The sequence below is a fragment of the Arvicola amphibius genome, chromosome 5, assembly GCF_903992535.2.
Source record: "Arvicola amphibius chromosome 5, mArvAmp1.2, whole genome shotgun sequence".
NCBI classification, from domain to species: Eukaryota; Metazoa; Chordata; class Mammalia; order Rodentia; family Cricetidae; genus Arvicola; species Arvicola amphibius.
In genome coordinates this window covers 6,889,614-6,907,738 of record NC_052051.1, presented here as the reverse complement: position 1 = coordinate 6,907,738, position 18,125 = coordinate 6,889,614, and positions in this window count along the sequence as shown.

Below are 18,125 nucleotides of genomic sequence, written 5' to 3'. Positions count from 1 at the left end.
GTGCCTGCAGAGGGAGGCAGTGTGGCCAGCTCCATGGAGCTCATGGCTTCCCCACCGTGGTGACTGTACCCTGAACTGTGAGCCACACTGAAACCTTCCTCTCTTAAGTTGCTTCTGTCAGGGTATATTATCACAGCAATGGGAAAACTAGCTTTCACTAAAATAAAGCCTCTTATTTACAGCACAGAGAAGTACCAGATACCAATACCCCTGCCTGAATGATCAGAGGACAGTCAACACGTGGGCTGAGAAGAGGGGAAGAAAGTACCCAAAACGCACTCAGCCACATATGTACTTGGAGAATCTCCTGGGGGTGAGTCCTCTATTTATGAGCGTTTCAGTAGACTCAGTACCCTCTTAAAGGCTAAGAAAAGCCCTGATTATGATGTATCGTCAGAGCAGGGAAACCTGCTTCCGTGGGAGAAAGAAAGTGGATGTGCTTGTGCCACCTCCCTTTGGATGAGTTTGATGCTGATTGCTTATTCAGGTGTGAATCCCCTCCATCTGATGCCAGGAAAGTTGCTTTCCGATGTTCCCACAACTTTTGGGATTTTACTGCCACTGCAAAGCGGTGCTTGCCGCCTCCAGCAAAAGGCGTGAGCTGTTTATTGCCTGGCTGTACAGATGCTGCTGGAGGGAGCACAACTATCTCAGGATTATCTTTGGGTGGCACAAGCTGCCAAGCTCAGCCCCCAGCCACGGTCTGAGAGAACACTTTGCAAGGCTGTAGTTAGTCATTTTGCACACATTCCAGACTTAAAGAGACTGGGCTGAAATAGAAGCCTTACCGCAGCCCCCTTCTGTCAATATCTAAACAGGGATGTGTGTTTCCCGGCTCGTGCCTTGTTTCACAGTAGATACAATTGCAGTGTTTTGTTACCAGTTACAAACCTCACCATCTCCTCCCACAACATGCAAAAATGCAGTCAGCAATTCTTCTCAGGTTGGAGATGTGCCCCCAAATCAAATAGCAGCTAGTTTGTCCTAAAGGTTCATCTTGCATTTCTCAGCTACACAAACAGATGCACATATGCAGTAACTACTTCTGGTCTTTGATTTGTGCTGAGTGAATTCTAGTAATACCTAAAAGTTTACATGCTTATGTGGAGCTGTTGTCACGTGGTGAGGGGGTAAATGGAGGAATGAAGATGAATCTGGGGTCTGGGGTGTGTAAAATTCTAGGAAGCCTCTTTATCCTTTTCTGCACGGCGTTTCTTATCTTTAAAACTGAATAAAATCTAAACTGGGTGTGGTGGCTCACACCTGTCATTCTAGCACTTAGAAGAAAAGAGCAGGCAGATTGCCCTGTATTAAAACTACAAGTTCCAACTGCACTAGCAAAATTCAGGCTAGTGAAGGCCACATACTGAGATTCTGTCTCATAAGGAAAGTTGGGTACCAGATCTTACATCAATGGGTGTTCTGTGTGGACAGGAAAAGTGATCTATAAAAGCAGTGTTTCTTGTTTGGAATGAGTGAATTTATTAAGTTGGTAGCAAGCAAAAAGTAAAAGAATAAATAGCAAGCCGCCGATAGAGGCAGCAGCCAAACAACACAGGGAAGTCAGGGGTGTGCAGTGCTGGAGGGATCTCTTGGGAGAGCAGATGACTGTAACATCACCAAGTCAGGGTCACAGCATTCCACAGAAGCTGACAAAGCTGGGACAGCCAGCTGAGTTCCTGGCCAGGAGCTTTCAGTGCATGGCTGACCTCGCCACAGCTGAATATCCAGCGTCCTGTTCCCACTCTGGGCATTCTAATGGCACAGTCTAAATGATAGCATCTGCTAGAAAGGACTCACATTTCTGCTCTTCTCAAGGACGTGAAGCTTTTACTTTTGGGCTGTTTTGCTGCTTTTCTTCCCCCTTGTCATAGAGTTTGAGGACCAGCTCAGCCCCAGACAAAGGGCTTTGGAGGACATCTATGGACCAACATTCTTGGATCTGAAATCTAGGGTCAACTCACTTTCTAGATTCAGCTTTTCTGAGAGCTCAAACATCAAACAATGATTTATCAATATATCCAAAGAAATGATCTTGGACCTCAGGTTTATGTGTACAGCAGCAACACCCACAATAGCTAAGATGTAGAATCAACCAAGCAATCTATTGACAGACAGAAAAAGAAATTATGGTACAAATGCACCATGGAATACTATTCAGGCAGAAAGAGAATGAAGTCCTGTGATGAGCAACCATCAGGATGGAAGTAAGGACATTGTAGTTAATGAAGTAAACCTGGCAGAGAAAGAGAAACATTGAGTGTGCTTACTTAAGTTAAAAAAGTTGATGTTGTAAGAGGGCAGACTAGGGATGATGAGAAGATAAGAAGAAGGGTGGAGGGACAAAGTGAAATTGGCTAATGAGAACAAAGCCATAGATGAGAGAGCTAAGCCCTGCTATTCTACAGCACAGTGGAATGACCATAGTTCATGAAATGCACACATTACCGAACACAAGAGCAAGAGGAATGAAGAGATTCCTCACACAGAGAAGCACTAAATATCTGAAGAGAAGCAAGTTCTAGCCGCCCTGCTCTGCTCATTACGTGCCTATGCAAGAACTGAAATATCACACAGTTCCCTGTCCATAATACAGTCATTGTCAGTTTCAGAAATACACACTTTGGGGTTGCAGAGCTGACTCTCTGCGTGAAGTTCTTGACACATAGGCGAGAGGGCATGAGTCTACACTCCCAGAACAAATGTTGGGCTGGACATGGAGTCATGCATTTGTAATCTCTGTGCTCCTACAGAGAGATGGGGGACTCGCCTGAAGCTTGCAGGTGAGTTAGCATGAAATACACAGCAGACAACCAACAAAGAGACCCTGTCTCAAACAAAATGGAAGGCAGGGACCAGCACTCAGGGTTGTCCTCAGAACTCCACTGTTGTGGAACAGACCTTCACACTGGGTGAAGATATGTCACTGTGATTTAATTAAAGGTAAACAGCCAATAGCTGGGCTAGAGGTATAGGTGGGACTTCTGGACACAGAGAGCTTGGGAAGAAGAAGGCAGAGTCACCAGTCAGATGCAGAACAACCTAGATGGGCATAATGGAGATGATGTCACAAGCATGTGGAAGAATGTAGATTAAAAATATTGGTTAATTTAAGTCCTAAGAGCTAGTTAGAAACAAGCCTAAGCTAAGGCCAAGCTTAATCAATAAGCCTCCGTGTCATTTTTTTATGAGGTGGCAGCTGGACAGAAAGGTCTGTCTACACTCTACGTATGCACGGAGGTATGGTAGACATGTGTGTGTGCACATGCACACACATACACACACAATAGAAAGCAACAGACTTAATTACATATGCTGTGTTCTCTTTGAACCTTTAGTTACAGGACAAAATATTGTACTGGATGGAGAGGGATAGAACGGGAATTATTTGAGTAAGGAGAAGGAAAAAGAAGAGAAGATCAATAGGAGAGGTGTTTTCTGGCTGATTAGTAAGGAGTCTTTTTTTTTCTTTTGTGTTCTTCCTTCAGGGAACTCTCTGTCCCTGCAGACTCGAATAAACTGTGTCCAATTGCTATAACCCAGCTTAATAAAGAGATAGGAGATTCTCTTTTTATTATTTTTGGCCAGGGTTACTTCAGCTTAAACTAATTACCAGGAGGCCCAAGGTGCTCGTTCAGTCAGTTTTATATGTAACAATAACACTTCGGCTTTCAATTGGGATGAAATTTAAAGCGTCTGGGTTTGAGGGAGAGGGCTAGGTACTCATTTCCACCTGAGTTCATGCCAAAGACTAAGGATAGGAGTGACAACGGCAGGAGTGGTGTCATCCAGTGACTCCTGGGACCCTGTCCCTTGAGGTCTAAGCAGGGCTTCTCACAATCACAGCTTCACCTTCCAGCGGAACCTGCGAAGCTCTGGTCCCCCAAACATGACAACCACATGACATTCTACTCCCAAGTACACACAGGAAACCTCAGCAACACCAGGGCTCAGCAACTCCAATGGTGCCAACCACAGGGTCCACCCTTTCTCTCCTCTCTCAGGCACTGATTTTTTTCATTCTGTGATAAGTGATACAGCCCCTTCTAGGATGATTTTGTGGTCTTCATCCCATGTTCTGTGAGTGGCTACAGCTGAGGGCAGTGTCTTTTTTTTATCTCTTTCAGCATCTCTCTTAAATGGCATCACAAACTAGGTGTTCTCATAATTATTTTCCCCACAGTTCTCTGGGAGTGATTTGCCCCACACCCACTCTCTCAAGTGTCTGCTCAAGGTTTTGTTCCAGGAAGAAGATTGTCCTGTTGTGTTTCCTAACCAGGAAAGATATGGTTGCAGTGACGAACATCTCCACAAAGATTGAAGAGGTCCCACCCACAACAAGGAAAGGTGGATGAGTGGCCTCAGTGCTGTGCTGTCCGATGTGCTGTTGCTTGCACTGTGCTTCTGTTTGCCAGCACTCAGCCTGCACCTGAGATGCTAACACTGATACCACACAGAACCCATATCTTCAAGGAAGAAGAACGCTCAGCCCCGCTGAGACCACAGAAGGAGCTCCTCAGCAGGCGTTAATCACTTCTGAGTCACTGAGCCCAAGATCAACAGAAATGACAAGAGCTTCCTTTGACTCTCAGTTTCAGAGAGATTTCAATCCACATGGCAGAGAAAGCACAGGAGTACGAATGGTTGGTGGAGACTCCACACCTCACAGAAAACTGGGAAACAGAGTTCTTCTGGCCATAAACAAGAATCAAGCTATAACCTTCAAAAACCCACCTCCAGGGACCTATTTAAACCAGTGAGGCCCCACTTTCCAACGTTCCCAAGCTGCTCAAAGTACTACCAAGTGGGGAACAACATTCAAAGTGTGAGCCTATGTCGGATAATTCATTTTCAAACCTCAACAGACTGAAACCTTTAAACCTGTGTGTTACTCTTGGTCACTGGCGTCTCTATTTTACCCCCTTATCTTGCTACTTTGGTTACTGCTCACAGGCCTATCCTTCAGTTCTCACCATAAACTTCGTATAGGGTCAGGATTTAAGGCATTTTAAATTATTGTATGTGATGGGCATTTGCCCACATGTGTGTATGTTCACCACAGGAGTGCTTAATGCCTATAGAGACCAGAAGAGGAAGTGGGATGACCTGGAATTGAAGTTGCAGATGGTTGCAAGCCACCACGTCGGTGCTGGGGACTGAACTCAGGGCCTCTGCAAAAGCAGCCAGTGCTCTTAACTGCTAAATCACCTCTTCAACCCAGGGTCAAAGATTTAAAATGAACAAAGCAAAACACCATTCACACCATTAGCCCAAGTAACAAGAGAAAAAACAATTACAGTGTGCCCTCCCCAATGTTTTCACCTCTAAAAGATCCCCAACTTGCGTTTTTGGGTGCCTTAGTGAGTTATGAGTGGCATACAAAAGCACTTGGCATATATACCATGCACAACTGCATGGGTTTGGATGTTTGCAAACATCTTCAAGGCCATTATCATCATCCGGTCGGGAGACACCTCCAGCAGTCCCCAGCGGTTCCTGGCATCCTTCTGCTTCTGTTTTACAAGGAAGAGCTGCTGACAGGCTGATTCTGCCTTCCTGAATCCTGCCGTTCACATTATTGTGTTGTCAGCTGTAAGCATGGTGCTGTGCGGTGGGCAGGCGGAACTTCTCAGCATGGCTTTATCCTCATCCACAGCAGCTTCCGTTCTGCGACCTTTGAAAGAGTGCTGCCCCCATCTGCGGCTTGACACTTCATTGGGGTTTGTCTCTGGATTTCTACTTGGAATCCTCAAATAATCGGTGAATAATTCAGTAGCCACTTGCTGTCCCTTTCTCTAGCAAAACATGAGAACAGCCCATGTGGACACAGGCATGACGCAAGAGAAGAATGAGCCTGGTACTCTCCAGGTTTTGCTGTTCAACAGATCTGAGGAATCTCTCTTGTGTTCCTCTTTTACTGGTTATGGACACTGGACTCATGCACCCTTCTTGCTTACGTAGATGCTAGAAACACCAAAGTGTTTTCAAGACCATGTGAAGCATGAGCCTTGCAAAGCCATGTGCTTAAGGTGACCTCTCATCTGCTTTGCAATCTCCTGTGTGTGGTGTAAATACGTGTGTGTGTGTGTGTGTGAGAGAGAGAGAGAGAGAGAGAGAGAGAGAGAGAGAGAGAGAGAGAGAGAGAGAGAAAGAGAGGGAGAGAGAGAATACATATGACTCACATAGATGCTAGAAACACCAAAGTGTCTTCAAGACCATGTGAAGCATGAGCCTTGCAAAGCTCAAGATGACCGCTCATCTGCTTTACAATCTACTGTGTGTGGTGTGTACCTCTGCGTGTGTGACTGTGTGTGTGAGTGTGTGTACACATATGACTCACATAGATGCTAGAAACACAAAAGTGCCTTCAAGATCATATGAACCATGAGCCTTGCAGAGCGACATTTCATCTGCTTTAACAATCTACTCTGTGTGGTATATGTAGCTCTGTGTGAGTATGTGTATGTGTGCATACACATATGTATTCAGGGGCATGTGTATGTATGTGGACATCAGTATGGAGGCCAGAGGATAATAATGGATGTCTTCCTTCATCTCTGTCTTTATTTTCTGAAACAGGATTTCTCCCTGAACCTGAAGATCACTGATTCAGCTAGACTTGCTGGTCAATGAGCCTCAGGGATCTGTCTGTCTCTTCTGCCCTAGCATTGGTCTGACAGGTGAATGTCATACCAAATTTGTGTGTGCGTGCTGGAGGTCAGAACTCAAGTCCCCACACTTTTACGGTAAGCATTTCCATAACTGAGGCGTCTTCCCAGCCCCGAATTTTCATTTCCTCACATGGGCCTAACATTTTCATTAAAAAAAAATAATAATTTCTCTCAGATAACTGTCAATCAATCTTGTCTCATTTGTAGACTTGTAACAGGCCGGTAGGAGCTACACCCTTGAGGACTGAAAACATCCTAACACTGAGGCTGAGGATGCATCCATGCCAGGATAAAGCGTAGTCTCAGAAAGCTTGTCTGAGAATGGCTGGGTCTCAGAGCATCCCAGGCTGTTGAAAACATGGTGAATTCGCGACATGGGTAAAGCAAGCTTCCATCTCCTTCTGCTAAAGAGCTTGCACGTAAGTTGGGCTTTATATTACATCACCTTGTTTCCAACTAGGTCTAACTTTTTATTAATGCCACTTGATCATGACCTATGGTAATTAACTTACCCTTTGGATCAGACTTAATTTTAATTAAACAACCCTCTACCTCTCGCCAGGGTAAATGTTTGTTTCTCCTGCAACCCTTATCGCAAGGCTATTCTGCAGTACTTTATAGATTTTCTGAGAAATTGTTTTATCAATTTTCCCTGCAGCCATACACTGAATCTGACTTTTTATCTCTAGCTGTTGCTTTAAATTAATTTTCTATTTTTTCCCCATTTCTTTCTGTTTGGCTAGTTAATCCAGACATTAAACGTCTTCACCTTTTGATTAACATTGAGCCGCAGTTAAGGTTGGTTCCATGACTGCAAAATTGGCCTTGTTGGCTTTCATATTTGTCTTACCTTAATGATCAAATGTACTTGGCACAGGACTTCTTTTGCTCTAAACATCAGCTCTCCATAGTCAACCTGGGACCTAAAGCTCAAGCCATGCTCCTTTTGTGTCCTGCATCACCAGGAATAAAGATTTTACTGTCAGAATGAGACTGACAGATTTGCAGGCCCTTCATTACTGGTGATGATGGACTGCAAGACGCAGAAGAAATCCAGCTCGGCTCTCATTCTCAGCTTGAATTTGCAAAGCTGGCATTGAGAAAAATTATCTGGTGACTTCCCAAACCAAGGAAAGTTGTGGGTATAAGTCAGAGGATTCGTGCAAAACTTTTCTGCTTATCTTCTTCCTTTAAATGACTTTTGGTAGCATTGCATGACACAAATTTGGTCAAGTTTCCCCCACCAGAATTAAATGCAAATACTGTGCTTGTGACTTCTGAGACCAGTTATGTAAACACCAGTTAGAGGAATCTGCAGGGTAGGTGGAGCTTCCTTCCTCTGTGACCAGAACCTACACTGCTGTGTTCCGGGAGTGCACTTTAAAATTGCATAAGGGGGTCAAGGGGGAGGGCTCAGGGATAAACAGTGCTGACAACACATGGAGAGGAAGAGGAGTTAGGACTCAGGCAGCCTCTATAACTGTAAGTCAGGTGGGTGTGGCAGCCCTTTGACCAACCCCACAATTCCAAGGGTGGAAATGGATCCCTGGAGCAAGCTGGTCAGTGAGACTAGCCTTATAGGTGAGCTCTGGGTGTGGTTGAGAGCCTTTGCTTCAGTGGATAAGATGGAGAGAAATTAAGGAAGATTCCAGACACCCACATAAGGTCTCCCTAAGTACACGCACACAAGTGTGCACAGACCTGCACACACCCATGCACCTATACAGGTGAGCATGTGCCACATACAGATCACTTACATATACACATGAAAAAGAGAAAAGCAGTAAATGAAAGAAAAACCTTGTAATAAAACATATGTGCTATTATAAAGTTGACTGGAAATCCTAACATGGATGGTTTAAACAGGGCAGGGCACTGAGAAGAGCGATTAAAAGAGACTCAACCAAAGCCAAGCATGTATGAAGATGACACAAGGAGGCCTGCTGGTTCATAGTTTATTTAAAAATGTGTTCATTGCACTGCAATGCAACCTGTATGTTCTTTAGGTGAGAAGGTTTTCTATTCTGTGAATCTATGTTAGAATTCCAAAACACATCAGATAATGGGCAGGGTCAGTCTTGCCTCAAGACACCCACACTCTGTCCTTCCAGGAACTCCACAGACTTCCTTCCACCCCTGTGGGAGACTCTAGCCCTGTGCCCACTGCTTTTCTCTTCAACATTCTTCCCTCGCACACACAGGCGTTTAAGACTTCGTATAAGATCCACCTGATTTTCTCATTGATTGAGCTACAATTTCCAGCGCATCTTCATTATACTGTCTGAGAATCACACTTTGACTTTCTTCGAAAATTCATTTTGAAAATGAGGAGCTTGGGAGGTTGCTCCATGGGTAAGAGCAGTACTGCTTTATCAGAGGATTGGGGTCCCAGCATCCATGCCTCACAAATGCCTACAACTATAGCCCCCAAGAAATCCAGTCTTAACTTCCAACCTCTGTGAGCACCGATACATACGTATGCACACATGCACATGTGTAAAAATAAGCTCATTCTTTAAAACAAAGAAAATGTCACTGTAGGTAAGTAAGTTCCCAGATAATGGCACTGCTGAAAACCAAGGTCAGATTCAAAGTCACTAACACACAGCTTCTAGTTCCCGATTTGCTCCTTGCTACCTGGTAACTTCTCGGATAGACTGCTTAAAAGCCCCAAATCTCACGTCTTCACATATCAAGATGAGGCCTCCCATGTGAGGCTTGGCTGTGAAAATTCAGTGCAATGCTGCAAATTACTGCATATTTGCTTCATTGGTTTTAGTGATTACGTTCATAATATTAATTATTTCTATATAAGATTTAAGATATATTGGTGGGCTATTTAGATGTACTTGGGATGATCTTCTTACTTGTCTAGAAATTTCCAATTGGATATTCAGGCTTCCTGATTCGGTGTTTCTGTCATTTTAAAATACACCTTGGTGTGCTGTTGGTGGGTCATGACCATGTTACCAGGAGGAGATTTAACCTTCCGTGAAATGCTAGTGGTTTACTAACACTGAAGATATAAACACATAGGTGCATGAATGTGCACGCATGTATGTGTGTGTGTGTGTGTGTGAAACTCTAGAGTCAGAGCAAGTTCTCTTTTGATGTCTGGGAAAGAAAACAACTCCAAATGTGTTTTGTAAGCAATCTGGGATGGGAGGGACAGACACAGAGGACACCTGCTGTGAGGACACTGAGACTGTGCCTGCCCGGTGACACTTCCTCATGGAGGCAGTACAACCCACAATGGGAAAGAAAAAGGAGCTCCCAAAGCCCAAGTCATGGTGTGGACACTGTGACCTTCTGGCCCCAGGAATTGAAATCCAAGGTCATTTGTGTAACCTTTGTAGCTGGTACCACAGGAAAACACACGGAAGATAAAACAGGGCTGGCTGGCGGTACCAAGGCTTTTACTTGACCACCACCCTGCCCCAGAGCTGAGAGTGAAGTACTAGGAACAGTGTTACCACCCAACACAAGCCTACAAAGCATGCTACCCAACTAACTCAAAGCCAGTTTGCGAGAGTATGTCCTACTTAGTTTCTCTGTTGCTTCAATAAAACACTAACCAAAAACCACTTGGGGAAGAAAGGGTTTATTTCATCTTATATTTCCAGGTTCAAATCCATCACTGAAAGAAACAGAGATAGGGACCCAAGGCAGAAACTGCAGCAGAGACCACGAAGAAGCATAGCTTACTGACTGCCTACCATGGCTTGCTCATCTTTCTTTCTTAAACAACCCAAGACCAGCTGCCCAGTGATGTCCCCACCCACCCAGGACCAGCTGCCCAGTGATTGCCTACCCAAGACCCCCTGTCCAGGATCACCTATGCCTATTCACAGTAAGTGGGTCTTACTTCTCTAATCACCAGCCAAGAAAATGCCCAGAGGCCGATCTGATGGAGGCAACTCCTCTACTGAAGCTGCGTCTTCCTTTGTGGCTGGTTTGTATCAAGCTGGCAAAAGCTAACGACACAGACTGTAAATGTAGCAAGTGTTCACATGCGGGAAATGTGAAGAGAGAACGCAAAATCTTTCGTGCTCTGTGTTCCCGCTTTGGGGGGCATGTTCTGCAAAGAGGCACCAGAAGTTAGCATACAGGTCCCGAAATGCACATCAGAAAAAGACAACACAGGGACGACTATTACACAACTCTAATTAGTGAATACCTAATTCTCTCTAAGTGAAGAGAAAACTGCATGAGCTTCGTTTAGTTCGTATGAATTTCCCAAATTTTCAGCAATGAGCCTGGCCCTATCCTGGCTTCTAAAAGGCACCCGCACACAGGAAGTACACATAAGCTCACACCAATACATGCATACACTTAAAATCAAAACTAAATATTTAAATCTGTTTTTAAAAGCAAGGCAGAAGAAGCTGAAGCTGGAGTCAGTTATCAGAAAGGAAACTCATAAATGTGACCACCAGAAGCTGGGGGTTTAGCCCGAATGCGGCATGTCTATGAGCCCCACTGCCAAGGATGGTTCACCTTCTGACTTCCTTTGGCCAGGGCCCAGTACCAGGCAGAAGACCAGAATTAGGTAAAAATGAGTTTTGACACGCTGCTGCCTTGTCCATGCGGTCAGCATTCTGTAACTCTTCCCACGGAGACGTGATTATTTCTCCCTCAAAGTGACTTTGAAAAGTCACCTCTCGTCACGAAGAGGTGCAAGGCGGTGTGGAGCGGAGCCTCTCTAAGCAGCAGACACCATTGCGTGACTTCATGGCGATAGCTGATATTTATTCCCGAGTTTTGACAACTGCAATATTGGCAGCTTTTAAATTCCTTTGTTTTCTCTGTCACCCCTTTGCGCTCACACGTTAAGAATGACTACGGTAAATTTGGCTTTCCCTCTAAACTGCCTGCTTGCTAACGTGAATAATTGGATGGTTGTCTGAGATAATTATAATGAAGAGGGTCATATCCTCTCTGTAATAGCAGGAACCATTCATAAGGACAGAATTCCGGAGGCCTCTCACCGGTTCCAACAGAAAATGTTAGGAACTCAGAAACCAGAGAAACATGACACTCACTCACAATAGATGGATCTTTTTAATCAGTTTTTTATTGGGCAATGTATTGAGGAATGTTTATGCAAATGAAGACCCTTACGGGTGGTGATGGCAACGAAGGATTTTCCCCCTCAGCAGTCACCACACCTTTCTCTCACAGCCCACTCAGGAGTCCATCCCATTGACACACCTTGTTGGGCCTGACATTTTATACAATGGACAAGATCGTGCTGACTTCCGCACCCGCCCCTCCACCCCTGCCCAATGGCGTGCCTCCTGCTGACCAGGCTCAACTTCCCCTCCTTGGAAAACCTGCTTAGTGTTACAGAAACCATCCAACCAGACTGCAGATACCAAGATTTTCCTTTGACCTTTAAATCAAACTCAGAATTTCACAGAGTAACCAGCCTTCCAGCAAAAAGTCATCAGTTTAATAAAGTGAAATTTTTCAGCAATAAATCGGCAGTAAATTCCTATTCCCGCCAAGAAAGGTAAGCTTTACTGACCACTCAACGGTTCCCAACAAGGGCTTGAGACGCTGGTATGAAATAAAAACCAAGCACAGTTAGATGTCTGAGCAGCAGCAAAGCTGCCAGAGGGGAGCAAACATAATGAGAGGAAAACTAACACACCCCGAAAGCAGAAACTGGAGAGGGGGGACAGGTGATAGGAGTAGGAGAGACCAGGGCAAGGGTGCAGGGTCAGCTTAGGGGCGAAGAACTGTGACCGCATGCTCGTCCCTGCTGGGCCTCTGTGTGTACTGGTTACAGCACAGACCAGCAGGGCTCTCCCTCCACTTTCCAAGCAAGCAGATGCTGAGCAGCACGGGCTAAGTAAATTCAACCCATATGTACATCCCTTCAGTTTTTCTTTGTTGGAGACAGGGGCTCATGTAGCCCAGGCTAGCTTCAGACTTGCTAGGAAGCCAGAGATGACCTTAACCTCCTGCTCCTCCTGCCTCACCTCCCGAGTGCTGGGATCATGACTGTGTTCGGCTATGCCCATGCCTGTTTAGGAGGTACACTGAGGTGGAGGGACAGGGCACACAGGGGTGGAGGGACAGGGTACACGGGGTGGAGGGGCAGGGTACACTGGAGTGGAGAGGCAGGGTGGGTCTTCCTGCCTGCTAGGATAGCATTCCACCAAATGAAATCCACGTGCAGCCCCTCCTCTTTTCTATTATTAGGTAAAACTGCAGCGAGTCTGTTAATAGAGGACAACTGTGCCTTCAGGAGACACACACCCCTGCTCAGAAAGGAGCTTGCCACCGTCAGGTAAGAACAGCCAACTGAAATACATACGCTGGGACAACCCTCGCTCTCACACAACTTGCTGAGTTCTGAGGTCTCTTTATCCTTGCCATGTGTGCTCAGTAGCCTGCCGACATCCTTTTTATTTTTAATTTTTGAACTAGTTATCCACGCATATATAAAATTAGGAAGATTCATGTTTTGTTTTGTTTTCTTGAAATAGCAGAAATTCTACTAGCTTCTGATGGAGGAGTGTCTGTGTTACTTTCATTGGTTAATAAAGAAACTGCTTTGGCCCTTTAATAGGACAGAAAATTAGGTAGGCAGAGTAGACAGAACAGAATTGTGGGAGAAAGAAAGCAGAGTCAGACAGATGTGTCAGGAAGTCTCCATGCTTCTCCTCTCTGAGACAGACGCAGGTTAAGATCACTCCTGGTAAGCCACCCCTCATGGTGCTACACAGATTACTAAATATGGGTTAAAGCAAGATGTGAGAATTAGCCAATAAGAGGCTGAAACTAATGGGCCAAGCAGTGTTTAAATGAATACAGTTTCCGTGTAATTATTTCGGGTGTAAAGCTAGCCGGGTGGCGGGACACAGCCCGGCCGCTCCATCTACAAGCTTCCTACATCACAATTTTTATTTGAGACTACTCTGGTTTCTTCCACAGACCTCCTCATTATCTCTCTGCCTTTGCCTCTGCGGAAGTCACAATTGCTAGTGGCACTCGTAATGCTGGCATGTTTGCTTCTTACTAACTGGTACGACAATGACCATGAACTCAGGAGCTCAGAACCAGAACCACACACTGCAGTGTATTACCTTCAGAGCCCAGAATGATGGCGCTGTAAGGAGCCTCCCAGATACTGAGATTACAGATTCCAGTATGGAGATGTGGAGGATATGTGGCCTACAGACTTGAGAACCTGTTTCAAAAATCTTATACACACACACACACACACACAGAGAGAGAGAGAGAGAGAGAGAGAGAGAGAGAGAGAGAGAGAGAGAGAGAGAGAGAGACAGACAACAGACAGACAGAGAAGATTGACTTTTTGGCTCAGGAGATCAGAAATGCAAACTAACGAGATGAGCTAAAATCAAGGTGCAGCCATCTGCAGATTTGGCTTGTGGCTAATTGCTAATAGTAGCAGATATTCCAAATTTCCCCCAATACCTCTTCTTCTCTCTTACAAAGACTCATTAGCTCACAATGTAAATCATATAAACTTCACATGGAACCCACCTGGATACTGTAGAAATCAGTGCTCACTCTCTCTCTCTCCCCACTCTCTCTCCCCACCTCTCTCTCTCTCTCTCTCTCTCTCTCTCTCTCATTCTATCCCCACCTCCATTTAACTTACCTACCTCTCCCCTCTATCTCAACAGGATACATCCCCAAATCTCACAGATCAGAACGTGAATATTTTGGGGGCCATTATTCATCTTGCTACCAACTCTACCCTCAAAAACCCACAAATAACCTCCAAGCCTAGGTATGTACAAATACTTCCTTACACATTCAGGGAAACCGAGACAAGTGAGGAGGCTCACACATTGTGTTAGTTGTTTTTCTAGTGTCTGGGAGAGCATGGCAGAGCTCAGGGAGCCAGAGGCATGCGCTACTTCCTCATCTGGGCTACCCAGAGAGGGTCCAGAGAGCAGGAAATTCTGTTCACCTCCCTACTTGCTCCATTGTTCCTTTTTATTCAAGGGACCATAGCCTGTGGGATGCTGCCATCTACACCCTGACACCCACATCCTGGCTGAGTCTTCCTCTTTGTAAAACTCATAGCATACCCAAAAGTGTGTCTCCTAGGAAAGTCTAAATCCAGGCATGTTGACAGTGGAAATGAACCACACACATATCATCACCATCAAGTCAGGACACAGCAAGACCAGTGGAAGACAGGGCCTTCCTGACACCAAGCATGACTCATTCCGACTTCTTGGGTCAATCCTGTCTTAAAGCATGTCACAGCAAATATGTTACTTAAACAGAAGCGTTCTTCCACACCAAGGAGATGTTACAGACCAAGTTGTCTGAAGGGCTCTCTAACAGACCCAAGCATGGCAATCCTGGCACCAGCAGGTCTTACCCTCCCTGTTTCCCTCTCCCTGGTAAACCGTTAGATTCCCCTTATTTGACCAATTACTTATGCCCGAATCATTCCTGAGGATGATCACCTAGGTCTAACTATCAAAATATCAAGGTCCAGCCATCAAAGTCCTCACTTGGCTACCCCAAATAGTGTATCCAATTGACTCTAGCTCATTCACACAGACCTCCCCCCACTTTTTTTTCTCTTAAAGTCACCCCTGCAAAGCTGCTTGCTACTGTTTCTGACCAATTCAGGTTCTCTTTGCTGCTTAATAAAAGATCTCTTAGTGTTGCAAATTGGCTTTTGGGTGTGGTCTCTATCTAATCCGGAAGGGAGAACCCCCACAGCACGTGGGTCTCTTCACGGAAGGTGCAGGAAGCCATCTTTCTACCTCATCTCTCTTTCACCTTCTACCTCTACCCGCGTGCATAATTTGCCTCCAGTTGGACAACCATGATAACCTTGGCGTTGTAAAACGTGTCACACATGCATGTGATGCAGTCATCACATCAGGGAGGGTACCTTACAGATGAAACTCCAGCCAAAGTCAGGCCCAACTTGCCCAAGCTGGGTGTCACCACCTTTAGCCTGGGGCCTTACCTTGACAAATCAGCTCCTCTTATGCCAACAATATACATTCCTGCAACACTTCTGGTCAACAACCTCCCCCATACTATTATCTCAAAATATTCAAAGGAAATTAAGGAAATGTATCATAGCTCATATTACCACTGCTCTGGTTAAATCTTATGACCAAAAGCAATTTAGGAAAGAACAGGGATTATTTTACCTTATAAGTTGCAGCCTGCCATGGAAGGAAATTGAGGCAAAAACCACAGAGGACCACTCTTACTGTGCTTCGGTCAAAGTCAGCTGCCCTTTTAATACAGCCCAGCCCCACCTGCCCAAAGATGGGCACCATCCATGATAAGGTGGGCCTTCTTCCTACTTCAATTAGCAATCAAGAAAATACCCCATGGGACATCCCCGTGGGTCAGTCTCGTGGAAGCAAGTCTTTAGTTAATGGTCCCTCTTCCCAGGAGTGTCGAGTTAACACATAGATTAGCCATCAAAGAACTGGACTAGAATATTTTCAATTAATCTCCCCCAAAGTAAACAATGAGGTAAGTTGTCTCTGGACTTCATTCTGAGTAAACTTGCGAGGCTGAGGTAGAGAATGCAAGCAGCTCAGGTACACTGTGAGCTTCGGAGAAAATGGGGAAGGAATATATTTTGCTTGAGACAGGGCTTTAAATTCAAAGCTTTTAAGGTTGTGAAGGGAAATGAATTAAGCACTTCAATGCCGGCTTGTTTATAGTGCTGGCTGGTGGCTGCTGAGGGGTGGCTGCTTGCTAGGCTTTTGTCAGTCAGCTGTTTGCATTTCCTTTGCTTGTACTTTCCATGACCTTGAGTTGGCCAGGGAGCCTGAAGCCTCCTGTCTTTGTGTTTTGGGTTATGCAGCTATCAAATGGAAATTCTTATTCGAGTCCCTGTTTTCCCTAGATAGGCAGTGAATATCTCAAAAGTCCAGATCTTGATTTGAAAACTCATTTAGGAAATGATTCTCAAATAGTATCTAGCCTCTGTCATAGCCGTCACTACCATAATCAGAGGCATCACCTGACGCACGCTGTGTCCCCTCCTCTCCTAACTGAGTGTGGGGAGTCTCTTCTTGTCCACCCGCAAGTCTGTTCTCGCCATGGTCACTTGTGCATTCTTAAAAACTACACTTCCTGGGCTTTTCTTGTTAAAACATTCCAACAACTTTCCGTCGCCATCTGGACATGAGCCAGAACACACTCCACACGTGGACCTGTCTTCCTCCCTAGAGTTTTGTACAGTTGGTTCTTAAGCACAAGGCCCAGGAAGACATTCTAACACAGAAATCTTTGTCCTGGGCTTTCTACATTGACCTAATATTTAACTTTCTACCATCCTTGGTAAACAGATACTTAATTAGACCCGTTTATCCAACCTCAAATCCTAAGCCATCAATCAATACATTTAAGCAAATGAAAGGATCTGAGCCTTGACTGCGGACTCTTGGGAGAGACTAATGGAAAGAATCAGGGAAGCTCTTGCTTAGGGTTTGCATTCCATGTAATATCTTTGTCTCTCTTTGGATCAGGGACATCCAAATAGGCTCATAAAATAAGTCTGGAAGTTTCCTCTCTTGGATTTTAGGGAGATTCTGTGAAAACTTTGGTGTCGACTGTCCTTTAGAAGGTAGTATTCAGCTCTGAAGTTGGATAGGCATCTCTTGGCTGGAAGATTTTTGATTACTGATTCAGTATCCTTACTCACTCTTGGTTTGTTCTAATTTTTCATTTCTTCATGTTTAGTCTTGATAACTTGTAGGTTCTCAGGAATTCATCCATTTATTCTAGGTCGTATGATTGGTTAAGATATAGCTGCTCACAGAAGTTTCTTATAGAACTTTAAAAGTATATTAATGGGCCTGCCTGGCAAAATGAGAGAGGAAGGGAAGCTGAGTGGTTTGTGTGCTGTAGAGAGAAGCAGAACTGAAGATATGACATCAGGGAACAGCATGCTTAAAAGGGTGGCCATGCTACCATGTGGGGCCATGTGACGTCCAGGTCTCTTCTGCTGCCGAGGGCATCATCTGGATCCATGGCCCTACAGCAGCTGGGGTCTGTGTGATGTCTGCAGACCGTGTTACCACCAGGGGATATAGACAGCTAGCTCCAGTGGCCTAGGCAGCAGAATGCTATGCTAACTCCTCCTGAGAGAACTGGCTTCAGTGTCCTGGGAACAAGAGAACTGACTCCAAGGCCCTAGATAGCCTTGGGAAACTGCCCTCCTTCTTGCGGGCCACCACAGTGGGAGAGCTGGCTCCACCCCTCACCACCATGTGGTGCCAAGAGAGAGCTGGCTCTGACCCTCTCCTGAAGGGGGTGGTCCCAGTGGAGGCCAGGACCGACAAGCCCAGCTACCACTCAGGCCCATATGCAGAGCCATCACCACAGAATCTCCATGACATAGAGCAACAGCAGAATATCTGAGAGGAATTTCAGTGAGGAAGTTCAGTATTAATGGCGTTCCAGAAGCCAGAGGCCTTG